Source organism: Lactuca saligna, chromosome 2 (genome assembly GCF_052625555.1).
Source record: "Lactuca saligna cultivar CGN05327 chromosome 2, ASM5262555v1, whole genome shotgun sequence".
NCBI classification, from domain to species: Eukaryota; Viridiplantae; Streptophyta; class Magnoliopsida; order Asterales; family Asteraceae; genus Lactuca; species Lactuca saligna.
Genome location: NC_136418.1, coordinates 112,397,216 through 112,414,786, shown reverse-complemented (window position 1 = coordinate 112,414,786; position 17,571 = coordinate 112,397,216).

Sequence of the window (17,571 nt, the reverse complement as noted above, 5' to 3'; positions counted from 1 at the left end):
ACTGCATCGGATCGAAGTCCGGAACTAACTGCGTCAGACTGAAGTCCGGAACTGACTGCATCGGACAGAAGTCCGGAACTACTGATCATAGCATAGCACAAACATATCAACTAGCATGAACACATAAATAGCATACTGCATCGGGCTGTAACCCGAAACATATAACACATAATCCTGCCTGAGCCACGAAGGCTTCAAACATAACAAAATCTGCATCAGACTAAAGTCTGGAAACTACTACTAGCTATACGGGCCGGCATTGTGGCCTTAGACCTGTTCCTATTGGAAGGAAACTCACCTCGTGATCTGGCTGCTGAGTGTATCGCTCTGGAAGCTATCTGTTGCTGCTTCGGTATCTCCCCGGCTACAATTCCACAAATACACTCAATCAAAATACTAATAACTACATTGGGGTAAAACGACTCTTTTACCCCTGGCTAAAGTCAACTTTCCTGGTCAAGGTCAACTTTTCTGGTCAAAGTCAACTTACAGTTGACCTGACTCGCCGAGTTGGGCCGCCAACTCGCCGAGTCCCTACTCTCATTTCTTAACCCTGCTTGCTGCTACTCATCGAGTATGGCTTTAACTCGACGGGTTCCCATTTGATTCTAAAACCCAAACTATCTGCATCCGACTCGCCGAGTTGTATGAACAACTCGACGAGTTGATCTTGAAATTATGAAGATTGCCTTAGACTCGCCGAGTTGTATGAACAACTCGCCGAGTCCTTCCATTACTGAGTCTAACCTCCAGCTCACTGATTCCATTCCGCTACTCACTGGTCTCCACTCGGAATCACTCAAAGGGGAAGGATCGGGGACTCGCGACCCGACTCGCCGAGTCCGAAGAACGACTCGCCGAGTCACATGCATGCAATTACTAAAAACTCGATTATGTTCAATACCACTGCATACAATACATAGATCTGAGTTCCTAAGGCTGCTTTACCACGTAAAGTTCCCAACATTACGTGTACAAATGCATACAAAAGGATATAAAGGCTAAAAAGGCACTTGAAAGAGTAGATATAGGGCTATCATGGAAAATGGCTTCATAAAGTTGATAGATCTACGTTTTTGGAACTGAAACATGGCTAGATCCGAAAGCTAGTCCATCCAATATGATTTATCTACTAAGAACAAGATAAAGAATTGGCTAAATATGCTTATAAAGGAGAATCAATCATCAAAACTGGAAGAAACCGATTATTACCTCAAGATACTCTGAAATAGGTGCAAAAACTTGGATCTTCTTCTTCTCCTTTGGATCTAGCCTCCTTCTTCTCTTCAAAACTTCAAGATTTAGACAAGAAAAGCTCAAATACTCAATGGAATGGTTAGGGTTTGCCAAATAATGCTTTAAGGGTGAAGGAGACGAGTTTGGGGGCTCATAAGATGGTTTAAATAGGGTGCAAACCCCGGGATTTAGGGTTTCTACCTGGCAGGCCGACTCGTCGAGTCCCGAATATGGACTCGCCGAGTCGCCGATCTATACGCTGCCCAAGACCACGACTCTACTCGACGAGTCGGGCCATAGACTCGTCGAGTCCCTCTACAAACTTCTAAAATAAATAATATAATGCAACATACCAGAGACGAGTCGTTACAATTCTCCCCCACTTGACTCAGACTTCGTCCTCGAGGTCTGCTACGGCTGAATCTGCAAATAACTCTAGGTAGTTCTCTTTCATCTCATCTTCAGCCTCCCACGTCCACTCAGAACCCTTCTGGTGCTCCCACTGCACCTTCACTAACTGAATTACCTTGTTCCTCAAGGTCTTTATCTTCCGGTCCAGAATTGTGACCGGCCTCTCAAAATAATTCAAGCTGCTATCAACCTGAATATCTTCTAAGGGAACAACTGCTGACTCATCCACCAAACATTTCCTTAACTGAGACACATGGAAACTGTTGTGGATCTGGCTAAGCTCTGCCAGAAGATCCAACCGATATGCAACCCGACCCACCCGGGCCAAAACCCTAAAAGGACCAATGAACCTGGGGCCCAACTTGCCCCTCTTCCGAAACCAGATGACACCCTTCCAAGGTGAGACCTTCAGAAGGACCATATTGCCTACCCGAAACTCCAAGTCTGAACGCCTCCCGGCGTAGCTCTTCTGTCGACTATGCGCAGTCTGCAGTCTACTACGAACCTGCTGAATCAACTCGGTCGTCTTGAGCACCACCTCCGTGCTCCCAATGACTCGCTGGCCGACCTCGCCCCAACAAATCGGGGTCTTGCACTTCCTCCCATAAAGCATCTCAAAGGGAGTTCAATCAATGCTCGCATGATAACTGTTGTTATACGAGAATTCCGCTAACGGAAGATACGTATCCTAACTGCCACCGAAGTCTAGGACATATGCCCGGAGCATGTCCTTGAGAGTCTGAATCGTCCTCTCGCTCTGCCCGTCCGTCTGAGGGTGGAAAGCGGTGCTGAAATGGAGACGAGTACCCATCTCGTCATGAAACTGGTTCCAGAATCTGGATGTAAAACGGACGTCTCGATCTGACACCACCGATACCGGCACTCCATGATGTGCAACTATCTCCCGCACATAGATATCGGCTAGCTTTTTCGCCAATATGCTCTCCTGGATCGGTATGAAATGAGCACTCTTCGTCAACCGATCCACTACTACCCAAATCGAATCTACCGCTCGTGCGGTCCTGGGTAGCTTGGTGATAAAGTCCATGGTGATGTCCTCCCATTTCCACATAGGAATGTCCAATGGCTGCATCTTGCCGTAAGGTCTCTGGTGTTCTGCCTTGACCTTCCTGCAGGTCAGGCACCTCTCTACATACCAAGCCACATCCCGCTTCATGCAGGGCCACCAATAATTGGGTCGAAGATCTCTATACATCTTCATTGCCCCTGGGTGGATGGAAAATCGAGACTTATGAGCCTCGTCCATCAACACTTGCCGTACTCCGCCCCCGTACAGTACCCACACTCTCCCATGAAGGGTCAACAACCCCCGACTATCATAATCAAACGAAGCTACTCGGCCCACTATCCTCTCACACTTCTGCCTCTCCTCCTTGAGGCCCTCAACCTGAGCCTCCCTGATCCGATCCAATAACAGAGTAATCACTGTCATCCTCAGACATAAGTCTCTTATACGGGCTGCTGTCACCTTTCGGCTCAAGGCGTCGGCCACTATGTTGGCCTTCCCTGGATGGTAAAGGATTTCACAATCATAATCCTTCAGCACATCCAACCATCTCCTTTGCGTCATGTTTAGACTCGGCTGATCCATAAGGTATCTCAAACTCTTGTGAGCCGTGTAGATGGTACAACAGACCCCATAAAGGTAGTGTCTCCAAATCTTGAGGGCAAACACCACTGCCCCCAGCTCTAAATCTGTGGGTAGGATAGTTATCCTCGTGAGGCTTCAACTGTCTCGAGGCATAAGCTATCACATGTCCCCGCTGCATCAATACTGCTCCCATACCTGTGATTGAGGCATCACAGTAAACTAAAAAATCCTCTATTCCCTCTGGCAAGGAAAGAATCGGAGCCCTGCATAGCCTTTGCCTGAGGGTCTCAAATGTCGCCTACTGCTCAGGCCCCCAACGAAACACCACCGACTTCCTAGTCAGTCGGGTGAGCGGTACTGCTATCTTGGAGAAATCCTGAATGAATCTCCTGTAGTACCCTGCCAACCCTAGGAAGCTCCGAATCTCAGATGGAGACTTCGGGACTTCCCACTGCATCACGGCCTCTATCTTGGCCGGATCTACCAAGATACCCTTCTGATTGATGAGGTGACCAAGGAACTGCACCTCACATAACCAGAACTCGTACTTGGAGAACATTGAGAAAAGTCTCTCCCTTCTCAAAACCTCTAGCACCTCCCTCAGGTGCTCCTCATGCTGCTCTTGAGTCATGGAATACACCAAGATATCATCTATGAATACTATCACAGACCGATCCAGCATCGGTCTGCATACGCGATTCATGAGATCCATGAATGCGGCTAGAGTATTAGTGAGCCGAAAAGGCATCACCACAAACTCATCATGACCATATTGGGTCATGAATGCAGTCTTCTGCACATCTTCGCCTCTAACTCGCATCTGGTGGTATCCGGAGCGTAAATCGATCTTGGAGAACCAAGACGCCCCCTGAAGCTGATCAAACAAATCATCTATCCTCGGGAGGGGGTAATGATTCTTCACCGTTACCTTATTCAGCTCCCGATAGTCAATGCACATACGGTGCGACCCATCCTTCTTCTTCACAAACAGGATCGGCGCTCCCCAATTGAACTACTCGGCCGAATGAAACCCTTGTATAACAACTCCTGCAGCTACGTAGACAACTCCTGCATCTCAGGGGGAGCTAACAGGTACGTTGCCTTGGCTATTGGAGCCGCACCTGGAATCAGGTCGATCCCAAACTCGACCTGCCTCTCAGGAGGTATTCCCGGTAAATCCTCCGGGAATACATCCGAAAAGTCTCGCACTACCGGAACATCGTCAACTGTCGTCTTGCCCTTCTCCCGGGCATCCAAGACATAAGCTACGTAACCGGTGCAACCCAGCTGAAAATAGCGCCTCGCCCTCGCGGCTGAACAAAAACCTGGTCCACGTTGTGGCCTCTCGCCCTGAATCACTAACTCTCCCCCACTGGGAGTGCGAACCCTCACTAGCTGTAACTCGCAATCTATCATTGCCCCGTTTGGACTCAACCAGTCCATGCCTACTATAACCTTATTCCCTCGCAGGGAATAGGGACCAAATCCACCAAGAACTACTCGTCGAACAACTGAAGAGAACATCCTCTATGCACCCTGGCGACTCTCACGGTCCTGTCATCTGCTATCTCGACCTCTAGTGGACAATCCAGCTCCCCTGGAGCTCTGCTAAATCTCTTGCTAAGCGCTAGCGATACAAACAATCGGGTAGCCCCTGAATCAAATAATATTGTAGCGGAAATGCCGTTCACAGAGAACGACCCTATACAAAACATATAACCATAAGCAAAAAAATCAATAATAATATAGAGATGAATGGAAGATACATACCCGTCACCACATCAGGAGTCGCTCGCGCCTCCTCTACTGTCATCTGAAAAGCTCTACTCTTTGCCACTGGTGGCTCTGCTCGGCCCTGTCGGCCATCAGTAATCCTCAAAGTAGCAGGGGCAAGTGCAACCACCTTCCCTGCTGCAGCTAAACTCGGACACTGGGACTTTTTATGTCCCCTCTGATTGCACTGAAAGCAAATCAGATCTGATGCTGCAATAGCGGTAGCAGGAGCCGTACAATCCCTGCTCAAATGCCCAGTCTGACCGCACTTGTAGCAGTCGGAACTCCCTGCCTTGCACACCCCATCGTGCAATCTCCCACACTTGCCACAACGACTGTGGCTCTGCTGACTCCTGGATCTATGATCTGAAACCTTGGGCTTTTTGCCCGAACTGCCTGTACCCGAAACCGCCTCCGGTTTCCTCTTCTTCTCCATCTGAAGGTCAATCTCCCTCTCCCGAGCCCTAGCAATCATGTCATCCAGCGTTTTACAGCTGGACCGGCTCACAAACTGGCGAATATCTCTCCGCAACATCTCATGATAACGGGCCTTCTTCATTTCCAAATCGGTTGCATACTGAGGAACGAGAAGATCCCTCTCCCTGAACTTAGCAGTGATCTCCGCCACGGTCTCCGTAGTCTCGGTGAGGTCCTGCAACTCCCTGGCTAACTGTTGCACCTCGATAACCGGTGCAAACTCCGCCCTGAACCAGGTGGAGAAATCAGCCCAGGTCATGGCATCTAACGTTGCATCATCTCCAATGGTATATCCGACCTCCTCCCACCAATCCCGTGCCTTGTCCTTCAGAAGACAGGATGTCAATCTAACATTGTCTCCCTCGGGACACCTGCTTGTGCGGAAAGCGTTGGCTACATCCGCCAACCATCTAGTACTCGCTATGGGGTCCCGAGCCCCGTGGTAATCTGGAGCTCCACATGCCCTGAACTCCCTGAACGTAAGTGTGCGCTACCCCATCATGGCCGCCATCTCGGCACGGAAGCTGCCCAATCTCTCATCCATCAGCTCTAGAATACCCTCCTTGATCAAACCGAAGATCACAGGAGTCTACTCCAGTATGATACGATTAACCTCAGAAGAAAGGAACTCTCTGGTCTGCTCATCTAACTGCCCGGCCTCCGGGCCTGGTCCTGATCCCCCTCCGGCACCTGAACTGCCGACTGCTGGCCTCGAACGCAAAACTACCATTCTGAAACAAATCATAGCAACATCAGAAAACTGAAATATCTCAAGGGATCACTGATACCAATACTAGTTTCCCGATCTTGTCTCGACCTTCCTTGATTCGAGTACGGATCCTCTGCTTTCAGTAGTACGGGCCCATACTACCTTCCACATCTATCCGTACTTTCCTCAAGAATTGCCTTGACTCCACCGATTCACTTCTACTACTACTGATCACTGCTACTCTCATCCTAGGCTTGCCTAGGGGAAATCTCTAACTTCATTCAAAACAGTTCTCAGCTGTTGAAGGTCTCCTTGTAATGCTAAATAGTCATTACCTGAACACCATCACATGTAATGAGGCTTAGATAATCCTTCGAGTAAAAGACACATCCCTACAACGGTTAGACTCAAACAAGAGTTGCGTAATAGGGCCAAATCTAACACTCTGAGATTATTTAACCCTAATCCCATGTGATGTGATGTATTAATCTAATGGATAACTACCATCACTCAGAGTCCCACAAAGCACAAAGCAAGCAGCATTCGGATACAGGAAATTTATTCAAGCAAATCTATTCTCATAACTATATAATGTACTAGCATACAATGCTAAGCTCATACTATCAGGCATAACCCTAACAGGCTATCCTACTATTTTCTACTCAATACTAGCATGCAAATTTCGAAAAGCTGAAGCACATATAGCAGGCACATAAGGCATCCTCCTAGATCCTTAGTCCTATTCTAGCATGCTGTTCTACTGAAGTTAAAACTGGTAATCATAACATAACTTGTATGGGTAATTTGGGAGTACTTACTTGAGCTCGGTTGATCGAATACGCCACACCATTTTCCTTTTATAAAACTCTTCTTCTTTCTAAGTTCTTTTTCCAAAATCATTTTCAAAACGTTTTTCTTTTGAAAATCTTTATCGTTTCCTTAGTTTGAGTTCAGACACACCTGAAAGTGTATCCGAATCCCTCAAACCAAGGCTCTGATACCAACTTGAAACATCCCAAAACACGACCCAAAAATTTTTTGTTTAAAATTTCTAAAAGTACTAAAATAATATCACAAAGTAAAACCCATACGTCAATGTTTCAAAACAGTAACTAATAGATATGTAGAACTATATCAAAACCGTATCAATCACATGTAATGAAAACTAAAAACATCTCCCAGGATAGCTGTAACTATGGTGTATGCGATGCCATCAACCCGAGCTCTTCCCTTTACTTGCGGAAGTACCTGAAACCAAAACTAAAACTGTAAGCACGAAGCTTAGTGAGCTCCCCCAAACTACCACATACCATACAATACATATAAACACATACTGGGCCATGCCCACTGCATCGGACCGAAGTCCGGAAACTGCATCGAACCGAAGTCCGGAACTAGCCAGGGCCTTGCCCTCTCCATCGGACCGAAGTCCGGAACTACTGAGGCCTTGCCTCCTACATCGGACCAAAGTCCGGAACTAACTGCATCGGACCAAAGTCCGTAACTGACTTGATCGGACAGAAGTCCGGAACTACTAATCATAGCATAGCACAAACACATCAACTAGCATAAACACATAAATAGCATACTGCATCGGGCTGTAACCCGGAACATATAACACATAATCCTGCCTGAGCCACGAAGGCTTCAAACATAATAAAATCTGCATCAGACTGAAGTCCGGAAACTACTACTAGCTATACGGGTCGGCATTGTGGCCTTAGACCCGTTCTTATTAGAAGGAAACTCACCTCGTTATCTGGCTGCTGAGTGTATGGCTCTGGAAGCTATCTGCTGCTGCTTCGGTATCTCCCCGTCTACAATTGCACAAATACACTCAATCAAAATACTAATAACTACATTGGGGTAAAATGACTCTTTTACCCCTGGCTAAAGTCAACTCTCCTGGTAAAGGTCAACTTTTCTGGTCAAAGTCAACTTACAGTTGACCTGACTCGCCGAGTTGGGTCGCCAACTCGCCGAGTCCCTACTCTTATTTCTTAACCCTGCTTGTTGCTACTCGTCGAGTATGGCTTTAACTCTACGAGTTCCCATTTGATTCTAAAACTCAGACTATCTGCATCCGACTCGCCGAGTTGTATAAACAACTCGACGAGGTGATCTTGAAATTATGAAGATTGCCTTAGACTCGCCGAGTTGTATGAACAACTCGCCGAGTCCTTCCATTACTGAGTCTAACCTCCAGCTCATTGATTCCATTCCACTACTCACTGGTCTCCACTCGGAATCACTCAAAGGGGAAGGATCGGGGACTCGCGACCCGACTCGCCGAGACACATGTATGCAATTACTAAAAACTCGATTATGTTCAATACCACTGCATACAATACATAGATCTGAGTTCCTAAGGCTGCTTTACCACGTAAAGTTCCCAACATGACGTGTACAAATGCATACAAAAGGATATAAAGGCTAAAAAGGCACTTGAAAGAGTAGATATAGGGCTATCATGCAAAATGGCTTCATAAAGTTGATAGATCTACGTTTTTGGAACTGAAACATGGCTAGATCCGAAAGCTAGTCCATCCAATATGATTTATCTACTAAGAACAAGCTAAAGAATTGGCTAAATATGCTTATAAAGGAGAATCAATCATCAAAACTGGAAGAAACCGATTATTACCTCAAGATACTCTGAAATAGGTGCAAAAACTTGGATCTTCTTCTACTGGAAGAAACCCATCAACATCTAACAGCATCGGATCAACAACCAAGATCCCAATCCTCTACGTTCAAGACTATGAAGTGTGGACACACCATTTTGAAGATTACGTTATTGGATCGGAAGATAATGGGTATCTTATATGGGAAGCAATCACAGTTGGCCCATTCGCTCATTCAAACACTTCAAGAATCATTAAAACTCAGAAGGAGTACAATGATCTCCTAAAAGATGTGAAGGACGTCGCTCAGGACGAAAAGGAAAACTTTCAATGCAACATTAAAGCATTGAGACTAATTCGATTTGCCCTTGAATCTGACACGTTTCGATTGGTAAGTTCATGTAGTACAGCAAAGGAAATCTGGGATCGGCTGCGAGAACTGTATTCAACAGATGAAGATCTGGAGCACTCGATTCAGACCCTACTTCTCTCAGAATTTGGAGAGCTCAAGCAGAAGCCAGAGGAAGCTGTTACACAAACGTTCGATCAGTTCAATCATCTTCTTATTAAGATGATCAAACATGATATAGAAAGAAAGCTCATCAAATAGAAGGTCGGCTTCTTAAATGGCTTAAGACCCAAACGGAGGGCGGTTGTGTCGACAGTTAAAGCACATGAGCAGTTTAAGTCATATTCTTTGGTGAAACTTGTCGGGATTTTGAAATCCAAGGAAAAGATTGTGTTGCAAGAGAAAAGTGTGGTCTCAAACTTTGGGTCCTTGGCCCTTCTATCAAAGGGTAAGAGCGCAACAGAAGAAGAAGAAGATCTGAATCTGGGAGACTACGATCTGACATCTGAAGACTATGCCATGATTGTGTCAAATCCCATGAGATTCATCAAGAAGAAGTTTCCTACCAACAAGAACTGAAATTGGCAAGGAAGCTACAAGTCTGAGAAAGCAAAAGAGGAGCCGAAGTTTGAAGAACCAAATAAAGAAGCAACATGTGAAGTTGATTCTGGTGTCAGTTTTTTTTACTGTGGAGGGAAAAATCACTATGCAAAAGACTTTGTGTTGAAGAAAATAGCAGAGAAGGATGATGAGAAGGATAAAGAAGCGATTCTCCTAAAAATACTGGAGGAGATTAAAAGGAAGAAAGCTGCTACTAATCCCTCCATGAATGCTTTAATTGTGTAGGGTTCGGTAGATGATGATGAGTTCGGTGGCGTACAGGTATGGTCGACCGACTCAGAAGATGATGAAGTGAGAAAGCCTACTCATGGAAAGGCTTATGTGGCGAAGAGTGGTGATGCTAGTGGAAGATGCTTAATGGTGACAGATGTATCCCAGATGAGGGGGTATAATACTGATGGTGGAAATGAAGTGACTAAGGAGCGAGAGGATGTGTGCTTTACAGCGAAGCCTCTCAGTGTGCAGATCAATGAACTTGATGAACTGATCAAGAAGGTACAATCCATTTTTGTTTCATTTAAAATCCAACAAGCATCATATGAAAAAGAATTAAATAACTTGAATTCAAGAATTTCAAATCTAGATAGTTGTTTAACTCAAACGCGTGTCACGAGTTCTAATCTAACTGACCAAATGAGCAGGGTGTCATCCAAGAGTGAGGAGCGAAGAATGTGTATCGAGCAGAAGGAGTTGGAGTTGGTTAGGTCTAAAGATGAAAATATCTATTTGCAAAGAGACAATCTTAAATTGTTAAAACAAAGAAATGTTTTTTGTTTGATTGCAAAAAGACTTTATACTAACATTACACAACTGCATTTGAACTGTGAAATAGGCTAGAAAATACATCGCATTATTTTGCCCTTTCTTGAGCTAAAGGAGGATGAAATTGATGCCGAAGCATACAACTGTGGAAGTGTTGTATCTTCAGATGATGTAAGTCTCACTTATATGTTTGGTCTGGACAAAATTGAATCATTTATTAAGTCCAAAGACCATAAGAACATGCTCACAGACCTTCTGGATGAAAATGACAAGTTGAAACTCAGAGCTGAAACCATACAAAAATTTGACTCATTGAGTACCAAATTAAGTTCAAAAAATAAAATTGATGTTGAAAATGCATCTGAACTTAATGAGGACAATGACGTGAGTGAAATCTTTGTAGAGGATGAGGTTGACTGTTCAGAGTTTACTAAGAGCGAACCTGAAAACCACAAAATTTTGATTTCTGAAAATTTTGTGGAATTCGCTCGTTTATCCAAAAGTAAGTCCCCGGTTCTTAAAGAAAAAGTCATTGTTTACCAAAAGGTAAGAACAACTCCCAATCAAGTTTATAAGGTCACAGGAGTAACCGAACATCAGACAGCTGAACTCACTGCGCTAGTGAATGAAGATAATGCAGATGGTTGTGATGAGTATTTCTGGTCAACACCGATAGACAATGCAGATGAAATAGTTGGTTTGTCGGAGTGAACATCATGGAAGGCCAAAGGCAGATACGTGGCAGAACCACTAAATAAACCTACCAACTATGACGTACCCAGTACCAGCGGAACAAAAGAGGTTCCAGTAGAATACGTCTCCTCGACAAGCGAAACCTCTTCCATGTAAAGTGAACCTATTGTTCAGAAGCCGAAACAGAAGGAAAACATTCACAAACAACCGAAACAGGTGTACAATCAAAAGCACCAGAGGAATCTAAGATACAAGAAAATATCTCAGAGCGAAAGCAATTTTGGTGCTCCCAAAATCCTCACTACACTCACTTTAATAGAAACTCTAAGCCAAAAGGAGAAGAGAATAAAGATAAAAGGAGCTTCCATCGGTTTCTTCAAAAGAACCAAAAGAAGACTTTTGGGCAACAAAAAGTACAAGACCAAATGAATTGGTTCAGTCCTGATAGCAACAGCAACTGAAAATCCAGTTTCGGTCCAGAGACTCACAACAACCGAAAAGGTAGTTTCAGCCCACCAACAAATAGCAACCGAAGGTTCAGCTTTGGTCCCTCAAATGATCAAAAGCAAAAGGATCATTTCAAACCAGAAGTCTGGAAAGATTCTCATTCTGAATTCTATTCCTCTAATTCTTCTCGTTCTCATTCCTCTTTTAAGCATAATTCGAGTCCTACACCAAGCTCATAATCGACGAAGAATTTGAAAGGAAAAAGTAAGATTTCCTCAGCAAATGAAGATAGAAAGCAAGCTAAAGTGAAAACTTCTGAACCTAAATCCAAAACACTTGAAACCAACCCTAATAAAATCAAAGTGTTTACTATTAAGAGGAAAGATAAAACAACCTTAATAAAATGAACTTATCTTGTTGATGCTTCTCTTGCTATTCCTGTTTCTGTGAAAGGCTCACAAGGACCCAAGAAACTTTGGGTTCCTAAATCTGCTTAATTTTCGCAGGTTATAAGTGACAAGTAGTTCGACGAAGAATAGTACATAGACAGTGGCTGCTCGCGTCACATGACAGGAAAAAAGGAAGAACTAAGGGAGTTTCGGTCCCTTCAAAATGGTGGTAACGTCAAGTTTGGTGACAACTCCTATGGAACGATCAACGGTTATGGGATGATAACCAATGGGGATTTTACAATCAGGAAGGTGGCTTATGTAGAGGGATTGCAGCATAACCTCATCAGTTGTCTCAACTGGTGGGAGGTACAGGTCTCAAAGTTTCGTTCGATGACGAAGGTTCAGAAATAATAGAGAAGAAGACCAACAAAGTGATTCTCAATGTTGGGTATATGGTGTTGCGTCTTGGGCTTGTCTCTTAGCCCCATTTTGTATTCGGTATGGGCCTGTCCATCCGTGACTTGTTTGTTAGGGTTTGTGTATTAATAGATGCTTGCATGCATCTTTTCAAATAGCTGATAGAACGTAATTTACGTATTTTTTAAGAAGATCTCTTTTGTAACCCTAAAATCCTCTACAGCGGAAGTTCTTAATCGAGCTCTGCTGAGGATTGAGTGTTCTAATCATTCGACTCATTCAGATCCATACTTGTGTATTGTTTCATTGTTTTACGTTCATTATCTACCTGTTGCAAAGATCTAATCGATCAAAGAGTTTATAAATCTCAACAAGTGGTATCAGAGCAGGAGGCTGTGTAATTCATACACATCTCCTCTATGAAAGAAGTTATTAGGTTTTATTTCGCATTAACTGATATTTATTGATCCGTCACTCCATAATTGACGTATCTCATTACTTATTCGTTTTGCCTGAATATTATATATTACAAGTCTGATCTTTCAAACAGGTTAAACGATCAAGCATGGACGATTCACAATCTAATCCTATCAACATCTCAAACAGTATTGCATCAACAACAAAGATTCCTATTCTTTACGCTCAAGATTACGAAGTTTGGGCACATCACTTTGAAGACTATGTCATCAGATCTGAAGACAATGGGTATCTTGTATGGGAAGCTATTGTGTCAGGACCATTCGCTCACTCAGGAACATCCAGAATTATTAAAACTCAAAAAGAGTATAATGATTTGCTAAAATATGTTAAAGATGTGGCACAAGACGAAAAGGAAAAGTTTCAGTGCAGCATTAAAGCTTTGAGACGGATTCGATTCGCTCTTCAATCTGATACATTTAGATTGGTAAGTTCTTGCAGTACCGCTAAAGAAATCTAGGATAGGCTGCAAGAATTATAATCCACAAATGAAGATTTGGAGCATTCTATTCAGACCTGACTTTTGCGTGAGTTTGGTGAATTTAAGCAGAATTCTGATGAAACTGTTACTCAGACGTTCAATTGCTTCAATCATCTTCTTAGCAAGATGATCAAACACGATATAGAAAGGAAGCTGATTGAACAGAAAATCACTTTTCTGAATGGCTTTAAGATCTGAATGGAGATCTGTTGTGTCTACAGTCAAAGCTCACGAGCAGTTCAAGTCTTATTCACTGGCAAAGCTGGTGGGAATTTTGCAATCCCAAGAAAAGATTGTCATGCAAGAGAAGAATGTTGCTTCAAGTTTGGGATCCTTGGCCCTCCTATCTAAAAGCAAAAATGTGGTAGATTATGAAGATCTGGACCTAGAAGACTATGATCTTACCTCTAAAGATTATGCACTGATGGTGTCTAATCCAAAGAGATTTATCAAGAAGAGATTCCCTACTAATAAGAACCGAAACTGGCAGGGAAGCTATAGTTCTGAAAAGGTAAGGGAAGAGCCAAAGACAGAGGAACCAAAGAAAGAGGCGATAGTTGAAAGAGATTTAGTTGTGAGTTTCTACTACTATGGAGGAAAGAACCACTATGCTAAAGACTGCGTTCTAAAGAAAATGACAGAGAAGGATGAGGAAAAAGATGAAGATTCCTTGTTAATGAAAAAGCTGCAAGAGATCAAGAGAAAGAAAGCTACTGCTAACCCTTCAATGAATGCTTTAATTGTGCAGGGTTCGGCAGCGGATGATGAGTTCGGTGGCGTGCAGGTCTGGTCATCCGACTCGGAAGATGATGAAGTCAGGAAACCATCTCATGGAGAGGCATACGTTGCAAGATGTGAAGGAATCAGTGGGAAGTGTTTGATGGTGACAGATGTATCTCAAATGAGGGGATACAATACGGATGGTGGGAATGAAGACTCTAAGGAGCGAGAGGATCTATGCTTCACAGCAAAACCTCTCAGCGTGCAGATCAATGAACTAGATGAATTGATCAAGAAGGTACAATCTATTTTTATTTCATTTAAAGTCCCACAAAATTCGTATGAAAAAGAATTAAAAAGCTTAAATTCAAGAATCTTAAATCTAGATAGTAGCTTAACTCAAACACGGGTCACCAATTCTAACCTAACTAACCAAATAAGCAGGGTGTCTTCCAAGAGTGAAGAACGGAGGATGTGGATAGAGCTGAAGGAGTCAGAGCTGATTAAATCCAAAGATGAAAACATTTATTTGCAAAGAGACAATTTAAAACTTTTGAAACAGAGAAATTTTTTTTGTTTAATTGCTAAACATCTTTATGCTAACATCACTCAACTTCATCTGAACTGTGAAATAGGGCAGAAAATTCATCGCATGATTTTGCCCTTGCTTGAGTTTAAGGAAGATGAAATCGATGCTGAAGCATATAATTGCGAAAGTGTTGTATCGTCTGATGATGTGAATCCACTTACATGTATGGCCTGGACAAAATAGAATCTTTTATAAAGTCCAAGGACCATAAGGACATGCTGAAAAATATTTTGGATGAAAATGATAGGCTGAAACTAAGGACCGAAACCATACAAAAATTTGACTCATTGAATGCCAATGTAAGTTCGGAAAATAAAATTGATGTTGAAAATGCATCCGAACTTAATGAGGATGATGATATGAGTGTAATTTATGTAGAAGATGAAGTCGATTGTTCCAAGTTCTTAAAAAGCGAACATGAAAACCACAAAAATCTTATTTCCGAAAATTCTGTGGAGTTTGCTCGTCTATCACAAAATAAGTTCTCGATTCTTAAGGAAAAGGCTGTTGTGTACCAGAAGGTTGGAACAACACCAAATCAGGTATATAAAGTCAAAGGAGTATCCGAACATCAAACAGCCGAACTCACTACCATTGTAAATGAAGATAATGCAGATGGCTGCAATGAGTTCTTCTGGTCTGCTCCTATCGATAATGCCGATGAAAGAGTTGGTTTATCAGAGTGAACGTCCTGGAAAACAAAAGGAAGATATGTACCAGAGCCGCTGAACAAGCCTAATAACTTTGACGTGCCAAGTACCAGTGGCACTAAAGAAATTCCAATAGAAGAAGTCACCTCCACAAACGAAACCTCATCTATAACAAGCGAACCTGTTGTTCAAAAGCCAAAAAAAAGGCGAATATTCACAGGCAACCCAGACAGGTGAAAAACCAAAAGCAACAGAGGAATCTGAGATACAAGAAGAATCTCTCAGAGCAAAAATAGTTCTGGCAATCTCAAAATGCTCATTTTTCTGATCATGACAGGAAATCAGAGAAAAGGGAAGTCAGACCGCAAGAAGGTATTAACAACCGAAAGAATAGGTTCGGTTCAGAGGACATCAGCTACCGAAAGCATAGGTTCGGTTCAGAGCACACAAGCTACCGAAAGCATAGGTTCGGTTCAGAGCACACAAGCTACCGAAAGCATAGGTTCGATTCTGAGAGCAAAGGTTACCAAGGTTCAAGGCTTGGTCTCACTCATAACCACCAACAAAAGGGTCACCTAGAATCTCGAGTCAAGAAAACTTCTCAATCTAAATTCTCTCATTCTAATTCTTCTCAACCCCATTCTAAATCCAATCTGTTCAAACTCAAAATCCAAAATCTTCAACAGATTTGAAAGGAAAATCGAAGGTTTCCTCGGTCAAGAGTGATCAAAAGCATTCCAAGGTCCAAACACCTGAACCTGAATTCAAACCAACTGTAACAAATCCCAATAAAATTAAAGTTTACACTATTAAGAAGAAAGATGAATAAACTTTAATAAAAAGAACATATCTCGTTGATATTTCTCTCACTATGCCTGTTCCTGTGAAAGGCTCACGTGGACCCAAGAAACTTTGGGTTCCTAAATCTGCTTAATTTTTGCAGGTTATCAGTGACGAGCAGTTCGACGAAGAATGGTATATTGACAGTAGCTGCTCGCGTCACATGACAAGAAGGAAAGAAGAGCTGAGGGAATTTCGATCACTTCCAAATGGCGGGAATGTCAAGTTCGGGAACAACTCATATGGCACGATTAAAGGTTATGGGATGATAACGAATGGAGACTTCACGATTAGAAAGGTTGCATACATTGAAGGACTACAGCACAATCTCATCAGTGTATCTCAGCTTGTTAGAGGTACCGGTCTTAATGTTTCATTTGATGATGAGGGTTCGGAAATAATAGACAAGAAAACAAAAAGGGTAATTCTCAAATCGGAGCGCAAAGGTGAAATGTTTCCTCTCAATCTCAAACCTATCAAAGGAAACCCAGCTATCTGTCTGTTATCCAAAGCACATTCTGATGAAAGCTGGTTGTGGCACCGAAGGCTCTCCCATCTCAATTTCAAGGATATTAATAAACTCGTCACAGGTGGTCATGTTAGGGGTCTTCCATTGCTCAAGTTTGATCGAGAACATTTGTGTGCTGCGTGTGAAATGGGGAAGCAAAGTCGTCAAAGTCACCCATCCATCATAAACACAAAGGTCGTTGAACCACTTGAGTTAATTCACATTGACTTGTGTGGTCCATCTTCAATTGTAAGCATTAGCGGTAGCAAGTATATTCTTGTTATTGTCGATGACTTTTCACGTTTTACATGGGTGTTCTTTCTTAAGCACAAATCTGAGGCGACTCTCAAGCTGAAGCTATTTATCAAGCAAGTTGAAGTGCAGTTGAGGAAAGTAGTACGCAACATCAGAAGCGACAATGGGCTAGAATTCAAAAATAAAGAATTTGAAGACTTTTTAGCAGAAAAAGGAACCAGTCACAACTTCTCAGCTCCCTACACCCCTCAACAAAACGGAATTGTCGAAAGACGAAACCGATCCTTGTGTGAGGCGGCCAGAACCATGTTAAGTTTCGCTTCTTTACCATTATATTTCTGGGCTGATGTTATTTCTGCAGCATGTTTTACGCAGAACAGGTCCTATCTCAATAAGCGTTTTACTCTCACCCCTTATGAGATCATCAACAACAGAAAACCAAATGTCAAATTCTTCCACGTGTTCGACTCACGATGCTTTATCTTCAATTCTAAAGAACAGCGTAACAAGTTCGACGTAAAAGCCGAT